Source organism: Mesoplodon mirus, assembly GCF_964341445.2.
Source record: "Mesoplodon mirus genome assembly, chromosome: 2".
NCBI classification, from domain to species: Eukaryota; Metazoa; Chordata; class Mammalia; order Artiodactyla; family Ziphiidae; genus Mesoplodon; species Mesoplodon mirus.
In genome coordinates, this window is record NC_138977.1 from 150022518 (window position 1) to 150038514 (window position 15997).

Here is a 15997-nt window from a genome sequence, read left to right on the forward strand (position 1 = left end):
TTCTTTCCCTGGGTTTCAAACTCAGATGCTAGGAGAGCATATCTACGAAAGTCGGTAAAGTTATGAAAATGAGTACTATATTCTACTTAGAACATAAACTTAACTTGGATTTTGGTTTAAGAAATAATTAAGACATATTTAATACACTTGAGTTTTAGCTGTGTCTTTTTAAATCCTAAGTACTTTATACTTTTCCAAAATTGTAAGTCCAATGGAAAAAAAAAACAAGATTTTTAAGACTTGGATAAATTTTAACTTAGAAATGTATGCATATATGTTCAGTTTCTTACCCGATGAACTGAACTCAATGAGGAAAATATGATCAGTGATGACACATCTATGGCATAGCATACAATGGTGACAGTACATAATATTGGGCTGGCCAAAAAGTTCGTTCGGGCTTTCTATAACATCTTACAGATAATAATTTGCTGTCTAAACACCAGAAACATATGCAGGCTTAGAGTTGAAATTTGCAATCTGGACTTCACAGATACTGTACAGTTATTAATTTTTAGCATTCTTATTTTTTCAGCCTTGATTTAATCATAAACACTTTTGTCTTCAGGCTCCACTTCACGGCAGTGGGCACATTAAAACATGCTACTCTTTTTTTTGGGGGGGGGGGAGTACGCGGGCCTCTCACTGCTGTGGCCTCTCCCGTTGCAGAGCACAGGCTCTGGACGCACAGGCTCAGCGGTCATGGCTCACGGGCCCAGCCGCTCCGCGGCATGTTGGATCTTCCCAGACTGGGGCATGAACCCGCGTCCCCTGCATCAGCAGGCAGACTCTCAACCACTGCGCCACCAGGGAAGCCCAAAACATGCTACTCTTGCTGAACAATTTCCCCAGAGAATATGTCCCCATTCATGGCCCCTTTTGCTGGACACCATCCCATTCATTGTCCTTGGGTATCTTGGGTGGCCATATTTCTGTAATTTAACTCCACCATCCCAGCCACAACTGGTTTTCCAACATCGGACTCGGGCTGGAGGGCATCCAGTCTGTGGGCTGAGCTACAGCAATCAGATTACCTCACGAGAATTTATATAAGGGACAGAGACTATGGGTGTCCACAGGCAGGGCAACCAATACCCCAAACCGCAATTCCAGAACCTCTCCTTGCTGCAATCTTGGGCTCCAGCACAGTTGCTGGAAGTTTAATTTATCTAATATGCTTTCAGTTTGAGGATTAAAAAATTTTTTTTCAATGTGCACTGCATATATCACAGTTCATATACAAATAACATGAAATAGCACTCCTGCGGCTGCTATGGGGGAAAAACAGACAACCTAAAATTCTGCACATCACTGAATATGATAGATATCACATGAGGCAAAAAATTTAGGTACCAGAAATATTCACCAAATATGGAAATGTGGAGATTTTAGTGATCCAGGTCAAAAGGGGGCAGACTCTTGTTCTTATCCATGAAGGTAAATTAAGTTGGTTAAGAGTAGAAAAGCTGGCAATGATATCACAAATCCCTCGAACACTGCTTGGGGAAAAATAGAAAAAGAATAAGTAAGTTTTCTCACTTGCAAGTATGTTGTACTGAGAGTCAGCTACCAATTTGAAGGAGCCTGCTCTGTGACTGGGGCAGCACATGGTTCTAGGGGTAGAAGTTTTAGAGAGAACAAAATCAAGGATTTTAAAAGGGTAGTGACTTTCTCGACACTCCAAAGCTAACAACAACAGAGCTGGGGTTCACTCTCTATTTCCTGAACCTAGGTCCAATATTTGATTGTTCTCTCCCTTTTCTTACAGGGGTCTAGCAAGCCCTGGGCCTCCATATAATTTTTTACCTTTTTGCCGTAAAGACTGTTTATCACATGGCTCCAACATAGTTTTATAAAGCAAGATGAAATTTTTTAATTACTTAAATGAGCCCAACACCTTCATTTTATATCTGAGAAAAATAAGGTCCAGGGACGAGAACTGATTTGTCCGTGTGGCCATAGCTAGACAAGATTAAAGACCAGGTGTCAGACTCTCAGCGCACTCCTCACGTGCACCTGATAAACAATGCTATTTCTATTGACATGGTCTTTAAAGACAATGTGGATCTAGATGTCATACATCTGACAGACAGCTTATTCTGATGCAGGATAAATCCCTAAGTAAAACACATCAAAGGTATGCACTACCCTTTTGTCAGTGTTTTCATGAAAAGGAAATAAATTGGGAATAAAATGCAGAACAGGTAAGATGCTTTTTTATTCTGTGTTTAGCCAGACTTAAGATGACCACAATAGAGAACGTTTTCCCTGCTGTCATCTCTGACGCTACGTCAGGAGTGGAGATATGTATGACTTTACTTTTAGGATGCTCTGCAGGATCCTAAATAATAATTATGTGCACAATCCTGTCATCCTTGTTCAGATAAAATGCCACATGCAGATAGGAGTTTTAAATTGCTAGCTATTACATTTTTCTTTTGTTAAGCCAGAGTATAAGTTTTCATACAGGAAGAGAAAGTTATAGAGGTGTTATAAAATCAGGTTACTGAACTGCAATTATCTAATATTCTAATTAAAGAAAATTATTTTTGGAAATATTTAAAATATGATAGAACATTGTCAGCACCTAGTTCTCTGTCTATACATTAATTAAATCTCCCATAATAAATGGCCATTCACCTCCTAGTCACCCATCACATATACACAAAAGATAACATTGTATACTAGACATTGTAAACATTTTTATGCCTTACCCATGTACTTGCATTGGTGACGTACTAAAAAGTTTGCTCTCAATAATTGTCATTAAAAGTTAGTGTAGCTTGGGACTTCCTTGGTGGTCCAGTGGGTAAGAATCCACACTCCCAATGCAGGGGGCTCAGGTTCAATCCCTGGTGGGGGAACTAGATCACATGTGCATACCGCAACGAAGATCCCGCGTGCCACAACTAAAACGCAGCACAGCCTAAATATATTTTTTTAAAAGTTAGTGTAGCTTAAAATTTATTTTAGAATACTCACTTTATTTTATTTGTGGCTCTTTAACATTTTAGATACTTTTAAAAAATCTCCAAGGGTATTCACCAGACTTGTCTACATGGATAAAAAAATTTTTAAAATATTTTCAGTCCCTTTATTTATTTGTTTTAAACATATTTATTGGAGTATAATTGCTTTACAATGTTGTGTTAGTTTCTGCTATATAACAAAGTGAATCAGCTATACGTATACATATATCCCCATATCCCCTCTTTTGTCTCCCTCCCACCCTCCCTATCCCACCCCTGGATAAAAAATTTACCACTACAAATGAAAAAGGTCAAGACAGTTTAAAATACTACTGTTTAGAAGTGAAAGAATTCTGAATACGTTAAGTACTTATATGTATTTAATATTAGGAAAACATTTTTAATGTTTATTTTTTCAACTTAACTCTCTTTAATTCATTAATTTTGTTTGTCATTTTCCATAACAGTACTTTTTCTAGTGGAACAAATTTTTCTTCTACTGTATGCTTAGAAACCTGACCTCTCAATTATCTTACTAGATATCCATTAACTAAGTTATCTTTTTCCCCAATGCCAGCACCTCTTACTGAGCTTTATATAGATGAAATTGCATAGAACATATTGTTTTCTATCTGGCTTCAATAAAATGTTTGTAGAATCATCCATGTTGTTTTGAGTATCAGTAGTGGGTTCTTTTTCCTTGCTGTATTATATTTATTGTCCATTCCACTATTTAGATTGTTTCCAGTTTGGGGCTATTAAAATTATACTGATAAGAGCATTCTTGGGTATTTATTTTGTACCATTTTGGTTTGGTGGAAACCTAGGATTTCTAGGTCATAGGGTAGTATATGTTCACCATTAGAAAATAATGCCAAAGGGTTTTCAAAAGTGATTCCACTAAAGTACAATCCTACCAGCTTCACATCCTTGCCAATGCTTGTGATTATCAGTTCAACTTTGTTTCATTTTAATCATCCTACATGTGTATGGTTATATCTCACTATAGTTTTAATTTGCTTTTTCTTATTACCATTGAAGTTAATTCTTCTTTTCATCTATTTATTCACTATTAGGGTATCATATTCTGAAGTGCCTGCTTAATTCTTTAGCCTATTTTAAAAACTGAGCTATCTTTTACACTCACATTTATTTGTAAGGAATTCATTATATATTCTGAATACAAGTCTTTTGTCAGTTATAAACATTGTAAATATCTTCTCTAATTTGTGGTTTGTCTTTTCACTTTCTGGTGGTGTCTTTCAATCAATAGAAATTTTAGATTCCATTGTAGCCCAATTCCACAATCTATCCTTCATAATTAGTGCTCTCCGTGAACCTTTAAAGAAATCTTTGCCTATTTCAAATTCATGATGATATGTTCTGATGATTTCCTCTGCAAGATTAGTGTTTTACTCTTTAAATTTATACTTACAAATTGATAATTGTGTATGATGTGATTCACCTTGTTTCATATGATTATTCAACTGACCCAGTACCATTTGCCAAAAAGACACTCCTTTATCCATTGCTCTGAAGTGCCAAAATTTTCAAAAGCCAAGTAACTATATATGTGTGGGTCTGTTTGGGTGCTTGTATCTTTGATTTACTTGTCTAACTAACCTTGGACCAGTGCCACATGTAGTTTTATGAGCTTCATATCAAGGGTAAATCCTTGACTTTATTCTCCTTCTTCCAGATTATTGTGGTCATTCTTGGCCTTTTTTATTTCCATATAAATTTTATATCAGTTGATCAACTTGCACACACATACACACGCTCACAAAGCATTGGTATTTAGATTTGGAATGCATTTAATCTATAAATCAATTTGGGAAGAGTTAGCTTCTTTACAATGTGGAGTCTTCCAAACCGTGAGCCTGGTATATTATTCCATTTATTTTGGTCCTCCTTGAATTTCCCTCAATAATGGTTTGGTAGTTTCCTGGGTCTTGCATATTTCACTATATTTACTCCTAGATGTTTAATTTCTATGCCTCTCTAAATAGTACTGTCTTTTATTCTCTTAACATACCTTACTGGAAATTAGAATTCAATTGATTTTTTAAATTTCTGAAAAAACTTTCAAAATTCAGTTACTAAATTCTAATATTTATTTATAAGATTAATTTGAAGTATTTATATACCCAACCATGTCACCTGATACATTTGCTGTCTTTATCTTCCATAAATAAAAATAATACAATTTTTCCTGGGCTTACCTCTTAGCTATAACCTAGCTCCATTAAAAAAAAAAAAAAATCTTACTAATACTGATGGTTTGACTTGTCCCAGTACTTTCCCAGGTCACTTGAACTTATTCTTTCATTATCACAAGGGTGCAATGGAAACGCTCTGGGCTTTAAAATCAATCACACCTCAGTTTTAATTCTAGCTTTTACATTTACCCTCTGTTTTGCTTGAAAATGTTACTAAAATTCTCTTTCCTCATCTATAAATGGGCGTGTGGTGAGTGACATCTAAGATGGCCCCCAATGATCCCCACCTCCTCCTATTCATGCCCTTGTGTAATGTTCCCTCCTCTTGAGTGTGGGCTGAGCCTGATGATTTGCTTCTAATTAATCAAATATGGCAAAAGTAATGGTATGATACTTTCAAGATTAGGTTACAAAGAGACCATGGCTTCTGCCTTGATTCCCTCTCTTGCTTCCCTATTCATTCATTCTGATGGAAGCTGCTGCTAGGCTCTGAGCTGCCCTATGGAAAAACTCACATGGCAATGAACTGAGGAAGGTCACCAGCCAACTGCCAGTGAGAAAATGTACCTCAATCCAAAAGTCAACAAAGGACTGAATCTTGCCAACAACCACGTAAGTGAACTTGAAATTGTATCCTCCGTGAGTCAAGCCTTTTCAAGAGATCATACCCATGACTTTCATTTTGCTTACAGTCTTGTTAGAGTCTTTGTGGCAAAAGCACACAGCTAAGCCACCCATAAATATGTGACGCACAGAGATGATAAATGTTTGTTATTTTAAGCCACAAAATTTGGGGATTATTTGTTACTCAGCAATAGGTAACTAATGCAGAGTATAATCCACTACAGAGTATATGATCCTCAAAAGGCATTTACTATTGTTAGTTAGTGGAAAAGTTTTATTGATTTTGCACAGAATTTAGAATTCAATTTAAAAAAATGATTCAGGTAATTGAGTAATATAATCTCTGATCTACAAAAGTGTTGAAATGGCCCTCCTAACATCTGTGCTTTTAAATACAAGAGGAACTAGAAATACCTATAATAGAAGAAATATTAATTAATTAAAGAAATATTAATTAATTAAATAATGTTAATTTTAAAGGAATAGGCTGATGTATCATTTCTAGGTGACCACCCCAATTTCACCATTATACCCATTTAGTTGTGGTGTTTAACTCAAGGAAATTTCCTCAAGATTAAGTTGTAAATGGATTGTTCTTTGAATCTCATTGCAAAATTTCCACATTACAGAGCAATTGCAGAACGCAAATTTATCATAACTTTGGTATAAAACCTGAGTAATATTCATTATAAGAATAGAAACTCATAGCTCCTACATGCTGTGGTTCACTTTATATATCCTAGTGCCACATTGTTTTTTCCTTCAAACACTGACTATTAGATTTAAATTTAATTTCATTTATTTATGGAACACAGATTTGAGTTCCTTTCGGTGATGTCTACTCAAAAGCAGTTTGGTCCCTTTGCACCTTTATTTATTCAGTTATTTTTTTTCTTCCCTAGGCAATATATGAATTTTTTAAATTTATAAGTACCCACTTTTCTGGACTGTTTTAAGATATTTTACATTTTTAATTAAATTTCTAGAATAGCATTGATAAATAATAGTATTTGAAATATGTAATACATATAAAATTCCTTTGGATATTAATAGACATATAGTCCCTAAGAATTTAATATGAGGGTGATAAATAAAACTGGGAAGGGAAATGAGCTAAACTGTATATTATTACAAATATTTATTGCAATGATTAGATGCTTATATTCTGAATTGTAAAACATAGCCATTAAGTTTAATGGAAATAATCCTACATAAAACCCTGAGTACCTTCTGACATTTTTCATAACTCTGTTGAAAAAATATCATCTATAATGAAAACTACTAATAAGCTCGTTAAATCATGTCATGATTTCCTTTCTTGTGATGGTTTTGTCTAATGGGCTTTTCCTTTGAACAAGGAAAGCAACAGATATGTAATGCCTGGTGTGTCCAAGGTAGAAAATGTCATTAAAGCTATCTTTTTGCTTTTTTGCCCTCTTTTTTTTTTTACAGTTTTGAAATAGATATTTTTAAAAATACATCATGACTCAGACTATTTCTGAATCAGGGCCTGTGGGTCAGCCATAAAATAACAGCTTTCTTCCCTAGTACATGAGAGGTCTAGATTTTGCCAGGGGCCTGTCTGCCAGCTAACCAGAATTTGCCAGTGCACAGGAAACAGGCCTATTATTTGAAGGTTTGGCTTTTTGTAACTCTGGCCAAAAAATAAGAATCATCAAGACAAAGAAGAAATCAGGCTGGTGGCTAGATTTTTTACCTAACTGCTCAAGAAATTATCAGGATTCTTCATCTTTGACAATGCTAGCAAGAAATACCAGTTCACAGGAAGAGCCAGTTTTAAAAGCAGGGTGTAGCATGGTGACTGTCTTGTTCTATCAATGTGTGTTTTACCTGAATAACACTTCTGAAAACGTTTAGGTGTGTCAGATCCTTTAAACACACATGCACACACACAAAACTGTTAATTAAATGAATCTTGCAAATATTTTTGAACATTCCAAAAAAAAGGAACTGCTTAAATGATGTTAGTTTGTTTCAGACTCTTGGAAACATCTGGATGAGTATAATGTATTCCTAGGGGTTACTGGTGTGTTAAACACCCAGTGGAGTTTAAGTGTGTATTTTTTTTTTTATCACATCATCACATTTAACACCATTTTATTTTCCTACTCTGGAGGTAAAGAGAATTCATTCTTTGTATTTATAAAATGATTTAAGCTTGTGAACTGAGAAACTTTATGTAAGCATGCCATGTGTTCTTTATATTGCAAATACTAGACATATATGTTTTAACATCTAAACTGTAATTTCACCTTGGTCAATGAGAAAAACTTAAAAAATTCCTGCTTGAGGAGAGTAACTACCTTCCTTAGGGAGTAAATTTTTATCTGGACTTAAAGAATATGCAGGATTCTCCCAGCCAGGAAAGGAAGATAAAGGTATTATTGGATGGGAAAATAATCCTAGCAAAAGCCTGGAAGAACAAAATTTCTTGGACACTTAGGGAATCCCTATTTTACAGCTACAAATACAGGAATGGACAGGTAGGGATGAATCTTAAGTAAGAGTGTGCATGCCACGCGATGGATTAGGGAATTGATTCTTTGGGAGTTGAAGGACAGCAGATACTTTTAAGTAAGGGAGTGACATGTTGCAGACATATCACTGCTTGCTGATAGAGAAGAAGGAGAGAGAAAAAAATAATGGCAACAGAAAATGTCACTTAAATGGCTATTTAAACAGTAATGGTAAAGTTATTTGGGCCATAAAAAATCTGAATTTATTTCCTCTAATTTTCTTGAAACCTCTCTTCCTGACCAGCATTTAAAAAAAAATCTTTATCATTGTGACTTTCCATTTGGCCTATTACCTTCAAACTTAAAATCACTATGAACACCAATAGACTTTTCAATTTAATATACCTGCCCATGCTATTTCTAAATTTATATAATCTGGGAATACTAATATGAATCATCATGCTTTAATTTAGCACTGAGTAAACTCTTCTTGAATAATAACTTTCTACTTTTGCCCAATTCCTGATGCTATATACTTTCATTCACATTTATGAGAAATATAGTTATATTATTTGAACTATGTCAAAGGAAAGAGTTTATTTCTTGGGCAAGTATAATTCACTTGATTTACAAAAGAAATTCTAAGAGAAGGCTAGAGTTTATCCAGGGTCTATTATGAAGCCAAGCCTAGTCAACTGGGCCATCTAATTCTCTGTTTATCCTATCACTCACTGCTGTCTCTCCAGCAACCCATACAGATGCCCTCCTTCATCATCAGAGTTCAAAGGCCCAGTAACAACCATAGCACTATGGGGCAACAGGCCAGAGAACTGAGCTGCCGATTTGAGGAACAGCTCCCGTGAGCAGCTGCTTTTAATTGTGAACAAATTTAGGCGGGGCCAAGGCAAGGGCTGGCAGCTAGCTGTGGAGGTTAACTGGAGTCGGGAAAGATAAATTGCAAGACAGGTACTAGGTCAGGTTCTGAGGCCTAGGCTCTAAGCCAGTCAGCCACAGAGGACTACAGTCCAGAATCTCAGAGAGCTCTATGGACAGGTAGGGTCTGAGAAAGATATTAATGTCTCACAATAAAATGACATTTATACAGAGACAAGAAGGAACTGATGGAAGAAAATCATGCTTTGGCTATCTCTGTCTTGGGCAAAGGTAATAAGCAGAAAGGCAGGAAGAGCAAGGAGGCCAGTATGCCTAGAGCACAGTGAACAAAGCAGAGGGTGGGAGCAGCTGGCCTCAGGGAGGTAGCAGGAGGCAAATTATGCAGGGCTTTGAGCGTTAGAGAACAAGCTTTTGGTTTCGCTCAGTGCAGAAAGAGATGCATAATTTGATGTGTTCTTTAAAATTCATACCAACTGCTGATGGAAAATAGATTCTATGTATCTAGAGCAGAAGTAAGGAGACCGGTTAGAGACTCTGGCAGTAATTGAGGTAAGAGTTGATGACGTCTTGAACCAGAGGGGTAGCAATGGAGATGTTGAGAAGTGAACAGATGCCGGATATATTCTGAGGTACAACCAACAAAATTTGCTGATGGATCAGATGTGAGATATAGAAAAGAAGCAAGGAAGACTTTAGAGTTTTGCCATGAGCATCTGCAAAGATGCAGTTTTCATTAACTGTGTAATGACTTGTGGAGAAGATCACTGAAAGAGCTGATCTGTGTGTTTGGGGTGGGAGAATCAGGAGTCAGTCTGAGACAAGTACAGTCTGAGATATCTATTCTAATCCAAGTGAAGATGTCAAGTAGGTAATTGGGTATATAAAAGTTAAGTTCAGGGCCTTCCCTGGTGGCACAGTGGTTGAGAGTCCGCCTGCCGATGCAGGGGACGCGGGTTCGTGCCCCGGTCAGGAAGATCCCACATGCCGCGGAGCGGCTAGGCCCGTGAGCCATGGCCGCTGAGCCTGTGCGTCTGGAGCCTGTGCTCCGCAACGGGAGAGGCCACAACGGTGAGACGCCCGCGTATCGCAAAAAAAAAAAAAAAAAAAAAAAAAGTTAAGTTCAGGAGAAAAGTCTAGGCTAGAGCTATGATTTTTGGAATCTATCCTATATAAATATCATTTGGAGTCATAAAATTGGATTGAGATCACTAAAGGAGTAAGTATAATTAAAGAACAGTGATGTCCCAAGGACTGAGCTTTGGGAAATTCCAAACTTTCGAGACTGAGAAAATGAAGAGGCAGACTCAGGAGTTAGGGAAAAAATGTCGAGTGAGATAGCAGACAGAATGTTGTCCAAAAGTCCAAGTGAAGAAAGTGCTATAAAAAAGAATGAATAATTAACTGTTCCAAGTTCTGATGAGAGGTCAAGTAATTTGACGATTAAAAACTGACTGTTAGATTGAGCAACAAAAGGTCACAAGTGGCCTTAACAAGAGTAATTTTAGTTGAATGGGGAAGAAAGACTTGTTAATGGGTTCAAAAAAGAATAGGAAGATAGCAAATAGAGATGAGCATAGACAATTCTTCCTTGAATTTTTCTACAAATGGGGTATATATATGGACAGAAGATGTGAAAACAGGCACGATTTTTGTTGTTGTTGTTTTCTTGTTAGATGAGAGATATTACAGTATATGTGTATGCTGATTTGGATGATCCAGTAGTCAGTGAAAATTTGATAATATGCAAGGGCAGCATTGCTGGATATGTGGATGTATATTCTGGGAGCAGTCAGAAAACGTATTGAGATATGGAGCGATGCTCGTGTAATCGGTTACATTTGACTCTTCTCCCTCTCTAAATTCACCCTCATCCAAACCAGCAGTAGTTTACTCCTAGAGTACCAAACTCAAAATTTCTGACTGCATATTGGTATTCCATCTTCAATATTCTATCTATTATACACACTTTCTCTTCTTGACATAGCTCTTTGTTGTCCCTGTTAATATTGTTAAAAGTAAGTTTTCAGGGCTTCCCTGCTGGCACAGTGGTTGAGAGTCCGCCTGCCGATGCAGGGGACACGGGTTCATGCCCCGGTCCGAGAGGATTCCACATGCCGCGGAACGGCTGGGCCCGTGATCCATGGCCACTGAGCCTGTGCGTCCGGAGCCTGTGCTCCACGACCGGAGAGGCCACAACAGTGAGAGGCCCGCATACCACAAAAAAAAGAAAAAAAGTAAGTTTACATTCAAGCATCAACTTATGTTGGTATGTTCCAACTTTCCTCCCCCTGCAAGATGTTCCTCACCCCAGCACCTTTTAACTGAATTCTACATCAGCAGCAAAGGATGCTGAGAAAACAGGTGTCTAGTATTTTAAATGAATATAATTGGGAGCAGGCCCATTTCAGAGTATTTTAATTGACTTTACACCATATTTCCAATTCCTACCACCAGAGAGTTCCATCAGCATTTTTAAATAAATCACATTGATATCTATCCTGGAAAATACACATGATGTTTATATGGGTATTTTAAAACCCCTTGATAAAATTTTTACTGTCTTAAATTTTAGATGTTGTCCATTTTATCAACCTGGTCTCTTTTAAGAGGAGAATACTTTCCAGATATGCCAAGTTTCTGGAATACATTTTTGATCATCTACTATGTGCAAGGCAGATACTGGTGATACAAAGACAGCACAGCGAATTCCCTGGCATTCAAGTGCTCAAGACTCTACGCTTTCACTGCTGAGGGCCAGGGTTCAATGTCTGGTTGGGGAGCTAAGATCCCACAAGCTGAGCAGCCAAAAAGAAAAAAGAAAACACACACACAAAGACAGCACACATTTCCTATCATCAAATAATAAAGACTCTAGTGAGATGTACAAGACTACACTTAGTGCTACAAGGGATGCTTAAGTGGTAGATGAAGAAGAATGGAAGTTAAAATTTACTGGGTGGCTACTCTAAACCAGATATGGTACATAGAGTATTTCATTTATTATCACAGCAACCCAATGTATTAAATATTATCAGGGAGATTTAAATGGCTTTAATTCAACTCTACAAGTATATGTGATGAAGCTGGAATACAAACCGAAATCCACTTCCTCTTGGAATCCTGTAGGTAGGAAAACTGCCTGACTCTCCACCCCTCATTTTCCTGCTCCATGCAGGTCTCACTTGCCTCTAACTACCCATTCATTCAAGCCAAATATTTTTATAACATGAGGCCTTACATGAGAGCTCTGTGAGAATCTCTTCCATAGTAGTTTTAGTACAAAGCTAATAAAAATAGCTAAGAACAGCTACTACTAATGATAATGATTTACAACTCTTTAGACTCTGTGCTTTAGAGTCTAGCCTCCTGCTACACACACTCATAAGATTAAGTACCTGACCCACCTTTATTTCCCATCCCTTCTAGGTCTCTGAGCTTCTCCATCCTAATCTCTCTGCTGGTATTCTGATCCCTACCACCTGACAGTTCTAAACTCTGAATTTTTCATGTTGACCTTCTGTTTCTTAGCCGACCCCTCTGAACACAAGCTCTTGCCTTTCTGATTTACCATATCAGCCAGTATCATTCTTACAGGGCCAACCCCAAACCCTGACTTCTCCTAACTTACCCTATACCCTCAGCATTCAAGTCTTAGCAGGATTGTTGATTTTAGGAAAAGTCTTAAAGCTATAGTTAACAGAATCAGCAAGTAAAGATTAAAGGTAAAGATAGGAATCTGAGATCATAGCTGATAAATTTAGTAATACCTAATAATACCTAGTAACTCTTGTTGTTCCTGTTTCCTGTTCAAATTTTTAAAAACTCAACAGGATAAATTCTATTGAGATGTGTCTAGTGCTTATATGAGAGAATCTGCTGATCATATTTATTTCTAGACAGAAATTGTTGAGTGTTAAAAGAGTTAAACTTGGGTAAGCACCTGAAGGTTCTTTCAGAGTCTAGTAGTTTTGACAGTTTAGCCAATGAAACTTAAGTGCCATTCTGTCAGAGGTTGTAACCCACAGAGTTAAATTCCAATTTTGATAGAATGGCCTCTTCCATAGGCTGTTAATTATCTAATGAACCATCTACTGCTCCATTTACCTGTAAACTTCAAGATATGCCTATGAAGCATCAAATGAAGTGAAGATTTGCAAATTATCTGCATATCTGGATGTGAACCACCCAACTATGTAATTCAAGACCTAGTGTTTTATGTTTTACTGGATTTAGTTATTTTACTGAATACTGAATCATCTGATTTAGTTGGCTACTTGTCTTTTTTTTTGGGGGGGTGGGGGCATGACTAGCAGCTTGTGGGGATCTTATTTCCCCAAGCAGGGTCCTGGCACTGAAAGCGCTAAGTCCTAACTCCTGGACCACCTGGGAATTCCCTAGTTGGTTACTTGAATCAAGGTAATTAAAAAAATGCTTTACCTATTAAGGACCTATTCATGACACTGGCCTTTACAACAGCCTTTGTTCCAAAAAATACTTGCTGCTCCTGATGTTTCTTCTCTTGTCTCCCGGGTACAGTCAAGTTACTGTCACATGTACAGTACCAACAATGGAATGTTTTGATTACTGGGTACGTAGTTGGAATCCTTTTATTTGCCCATATTGAACCTGATGTTCCTGTGAATGCCCCAGAAAATAAGAATAAATAAATAGGGTGCTGTTTTCCTTCTGAGGTCTGAGGATGTGCTCAAATCTTTCTCTCTCCAGAACGACAGAGAGCCCCTACTCTGGCCTTGCACACCTAAGCTATTACTAATGAAGGAAGTTTCTATGATTTTCATGTGCCATGTCGAATGCGAGATTCACATCAGGGATCCTCTGGGATTCTGACTTGGGCAAACTCAACATGGGCCCTGGATATTCAACAGCTTTCACTTTAGGGAAGAAGAGTGTTACAAAGTTAAATGCATGAGTCTACTTGGTCTCCCATATTCTAAAAAGTGTGCTTAATTTAAATAATTTAGAAGCAAAACAGAGTTTCATATTTTATTACCTATGTCAGGATTTCTGTGAAACTTCATGACATTCTAGGACATTTCCATATTTCTTTTTGCCTGGGTGGAATTAGTGTTTGAGAGTTCTTTGCATATTCCTAGCTGAGCTTACCCTCAGAGTATAATTTGCATATTTTGTCCTGTAAACCAAAGTAAGTTTTGATCAAATTTGAATTATATCGGCCATTTTTCCTTTTGTATTATTTTACTCTCCAGAAAGATTTTTTTAAACAGTCACACTAATAAACAGTAAATATTACAATAAAATTAACAACTTTCATTTTCTCTATTTTTGTCACTCTGGTGTTAAATCTGCACTGGCAATAATTAAACTCCTAGATCTTAGAAGTTTAGGATGAGAACATAAATGGAATCAGGACAGCAATTTGATAGAACTGAAAGGCTTTAGTATCAGGTAAACTAGGACTGATTCCTGGTTTTACATCCTCCTGACTGCATAACCTTTGAGAATGAGTCCCAGCTTTCTTGTTTGTAAAATGACAATAGTATCATCTACTGTTTTGAACTGAATGTTTGTGTCTCCCCAAAATTTATGTATTAAAATCCTAACCCTCAATGTGATAATATTAGCAGGCAGGGCCTTTGGGAGGTAATGAGGCCATGAGGATAGAGCTTTAATGAATAGGATTAATGCTCTTCTAAGAAGAGGCACACACGAGACAACTTGCTCTCTTTCTCTCTCTGCTCTCCACCAAGTGAGGATACAATGAGAAGGCCATCTGTAAACCAGCAAGAGGACCTTCACCAAGAACCCAACTGTGCTGGCACCCTGACCTCAGACTTCCAACCTCCAGAGAGGTGAGGAATAAATGTTTGTTGTTTAAGCTACCCAGTCTGTGGTATATTTGTTATAGTAGTCTGAGTTGACTAAGACAGCTACCAAATCAGGTTGGGGTATATACAACACCTAGTATAGTGCTCACCCACAGGAAACTCTCAGCAGTTAGTCATAATAGTAATACTGCTGAAGCAGTCTTTTAATTCACTTTAAAGTCACATTTTAAAAGCTATTGAGCACTTAATAGATCTTAAGTTTGTTACCGAGTTGTGTGGTTATGGTCTACTTTGTAGTACGGATACAAAGTAAACCACAATTTGTGACTCAAGGTGTTCAGTGTGTACTGGGAGAGACAGGTAAACAATTACAATAAAATGTCATACAGGTTCAAAGAGCTGTTTGTGCAAAGTGATTTGGGTTATAGAGGAAATGACTAACTTTGAGATGTGAAGGTTTGGAAAGGTTCACAAAGCAGGGGACTTTGGGGCTTATTCTGTAGGAGTTTTTCCAATAAATGGAATTACTTAGTAGAGAGGGCCCTTGATGGGAAGCAAGGGAAACTGAATTGCTACTTTTCTCCAGCAGCATAAGGCCCAAGATCTCCATCTACCCCTTGCTCTAAAACCCCAGGGATGAGACTGTGGCCTCACCACCATCCCACCTGCAGCTGCAGGAAAGACTGGCCACCCCATGATCTTTAATTACTGTGTCCTGTGGCTTCTTCCCATTGTGCCTCCAAAACCAGTTTTCCTGCATCACCCATGAGAAGTGCACATTTCCCAGATCACTCAGTTTCACGCACCCTGCTCTCAGCCCCGCTAATCTGACCACACATTGCCCAGACTCTTGGCCATCTAAGCCCTTCTACCCAAACTTACTTCCTGTCATTGGAAAACTCCTCTCCTTCATTAACCTCTTCACTGAACATTTTCTTTGGAGTTTTGCTGAATTTTGACTTGGCTCCTGAAAACACTGCTTTCCCTGGAGCCCTTCAAATGAAGGA

At 37.5% G+C, this 15997-nt stretch overlaps 1 long non-coding RNA gene across 1 annotated transcript in view; it reads left to right on the forward strand.

The window, feature by feature from the left end:
* LOC309813017 overlaps positions 1 to 15997 on the forward strand; it is a 103610-nt gene that overhangs the window by 79669 nt on the left and 7944 nt on the right. Inside the window, exon 2 of the long non-coding RNA XR_014295437.1 lies at positions 14913 to 15014. This is a non-coding gene — a long non-coding RNA (uncharacterized lncRNA). The remainder of the gene's footprint in view (positions 1 to 14912; positions 15015 to 15997) is intronic.